Source organism: Capricornis sumatraensis, chromosome 2 (genome assembly GCF_032405125.1).
Source record: "Capricornis sumatraensis isolate serow.1 chromosome 2, serow.2, whole genome shotgun sequence".
Lineage (NCBI taxonomy): Eukaryota > Metazoa > Chordata > Mammalia > Artiodactyla > Bovidae > Capricornis > Capricornis sumatraensis.
In genome coordinates, this window is record NC_091070.1 from 131,675,100 (window position 1) to 131,678,206 (window position 3,107).

Below are 3,107 nucleotides of genomic sequence, written 5' to 3' on the forward strand. Positions count from 1 at the left end.
CAATAATATCCTGCTTATTCACGTATCCAGATTCCACATATGCCTCTGTGTGTGTGTGGAGGGGCCCACAAGCCTGGGAGGTGAAAGAGGCTTTCATGGACCCCAGTCCCTGGGGAAGCAAGAGACTAGCCCCACCTGAGGAAAGCTCACTGGTGCTCTGAATGGAGATACCTACCTTTGCACCCAGGTCTTGTGTTGATCAAAGGAGAATCACATATCTCCTCTTTATATGTTAAGAAAGGGGAACAGGTTCTGTGCAACTGGTAGCAATTTCATGAGAGCCCTTAACACAGAATCCTGCTGCATTTAACAAATGCTCACTAAATATTAGTTCCCTTTTTTTTCTTGTTCCTTTCCTGCACTGAAGCCACTTCTCGAGAAAGTGAAAGAAAATGAAAAACTCGCAAACAAATCATAATTCTGATCTCCATCATTATAAACAGAGCACTCATTAATTGCTTACCCCCACGCCCCCCAAAACAAGGAGACGGGATTTTAAGTTTTGCTTAGGGCCTCTGCATGGCGGGAGGTGCTCCATTCAGAGCACCAGTGAGCCCTCCTCAGGTGAGGCTGGTCTCTTGCTTCCCAGGGTTGCAAAGAGTCGGACACGACTGAGCGACTTGCACTGTTTTGCGTGGTGGGAACTAGAATGAGCTGGTTTCTCTTGGAGATAGTCTGACTCTGGATGCCCGGTCCTTACTCACTCCTTCTATGGGCCTCTCAGGGGAGGGCAGAGAGGAAGGGGTGGAGGAAACAGACCACCCCAATCAGGACCCTGGCTCCTATCTCTCAGGGACAGGTCAGCTGGGGTGACCCAGCGCAGTTAGAGGAACAGGGTTCTAATCGTCCAGGAGCAGTGATTTCAGAAACGCTGACCTGGATCCACTGCCCAAAAACTGCCTTCCTCAGCTATCACCTAAGGGCTCAGCGGAGGAACTTTACTTACTCAGGTATTAAACTGTGGTGGAAAGGAATTCATACTGAGCAACTGACAACTTACAGGAGTCACCTAGCCCAGCCTCCCTCCCAGCACAGCGACGTGGCTAGATCTGACCCGGCTGATGGGGCCCTGGTGGAACGCTGACCGTGAAGGGACATGTCATCTCAGAGTGGCCCTTCCAGTGCCTGGACAGTGGGGACTTCTTGACAGCTCTTCTCATACTGGTCAGCTCCTGCCACGCAGAGCCACAGCGCAAGGTTCTGTGTGGGGCCAGGATGGCCCAGGCTGTGAGGAAGACAGGATGTGTAGACCTTGCCCCCGCCCCTCAGCAGCCCTGAGGACGCGCGTGTGACCCACAGCCGAGGTGCCGAACTGCCCCCAGACAGCGGAGCCAATGCATAGTAAGACGGTCAGCCCATGGCCTGGACACCCCATGGCCTTCTGTAAGCAGCCCCGTCAGCCGCTGGCTCCAGTCAGACATTTCCAGGGCCCTTCTGAGGTCCTCCCTTCCAGTAGCCCAAGTGGGGTGTGTTCAGCTGAAGCTGTGGTGCCTCCCTAGTCAGGAGAGGCTGGGAATTAGCCAAGTGGTTCTCAAACTTACGGCTGCAACAACCAGGAAGGGCTGAAACACAGACACAGCCGTGAGCACCCGGGGCCCTTTCCTATCCTGGCTGGAGGTGACAAACTAACAGGGGGACAGAGAATAAGTGTAAATTGGGAATGCCCTCCTCGTACCAGGATAGGGTGGGAAGGGGCTGGAGGGGTCCCCGGGTCCTCCAGTCCTCCTCTGATGGGACAGGGAAGGATCAGAGAAGGTGGCCTCTGCACTGAGCTCAGAAGGAAGCGTCAGAGTTCACCAGACAGAGGAGATGGGGGAAGAACCCCGGGGGAGGTTGGGAAACAGGAGGGAACCATCCTTGAATCCCGGGGCCCACTTCCCACCCCTGCCACCCCAGTGCAGGGTCTGGGTGGCAGGTGAGGGCTAGCCTGGCTGTCTGGGGGACTGAGCACTGAGCAGGAACTCTGGTCCCAGGGACCCAGCCAAGCTGGACTGCCTGTCTTAGCTTTTCTATTGGTCAAATGGAGACTCAAGCTTCTGCAGCCCAGAGAGACAGATGCCCCACTCTTGACTAGCAAGTGAGGACATGGAGGTCCAGGGGAGCCACCCAGGAGAGCAGAGGACAGAGCTGAGATGAGAGCTCAGGACTCCTCTCCTGGTCTCAGCTGTGTGGGGTGCAGGGATCCCCAGAAGCTTCACTGGCCTCCCTGGGGCAGCAAGGGAGCTGAGGGTTGGCTGATGATGAAGCATGCCACACACAGTGTGGGCTTTGTCCCCTTCTGGGAGGGGGTCAGTGGGCCATGCTGGGAGCAAGAGGAGCTGGGCTCAGACCACCAGCTCTGACAAAGCCCCATGAGCTGGGGCAAACAGGAGGCTGCATTTGCTGGGAAGAAACTCCTTTGTCGAGAAAGTGAGAAGGGTACAGAGTTAAGCTGGATCAGGAGAGATTCAAGCCAGAGCCCTGAAAGAACATCCAGGCTGAGGGTGGTGAGACTGCAAGGGGACAGGTGTCCGCCAGCTTGGCAGCACCATCATCCAGCTCCCAGGACTGGTGAAGCCAACTCCCTACTTAGCACTCAGTTGGAGTCAATGACTCCGAGCCACAGCAAAGGGGAAAGATCAATCAGGGCAGACACAGCTTTCTTCAAGACCTTTCTGGCTTTGGGTTGAGAGTGTGGCAGGGTGGGAGAGAAATGTATTGATAGGTTCCCAAGCCTATTTAAAGTCTTGATATTTTAAAAGATCTGGGGCATGGATGAAGGCAAAGGAGGGCTAAATAATTTAGAAAGCAAGCGGCTGCTGCTGATGGGATTTGTGCCTTTTCGGTCCCAAAGCAACAACTGGTCTCCTGGGAGAAAGGGGGAGTGAGCACAAAGCCAGCCTTTATTGCCACTTGACTGGCTTTGTGCAGCTGTATCAGTTATCTACTGCTGTGGAACAAAGATCCCAAAGCTTAGTAGCTTAAGACAGCAAGCATTTGTATCTCACACAGTGTCTGAGGGTTAGAAATGTGGGAGCTGGGTTGTTGTGGCTCAGAGTCTCTCATGAAATTTCAATCGAATTCTTCTGGGGCTACAGTCACCTGAGGCTTGATTGGGATTGAAGTCT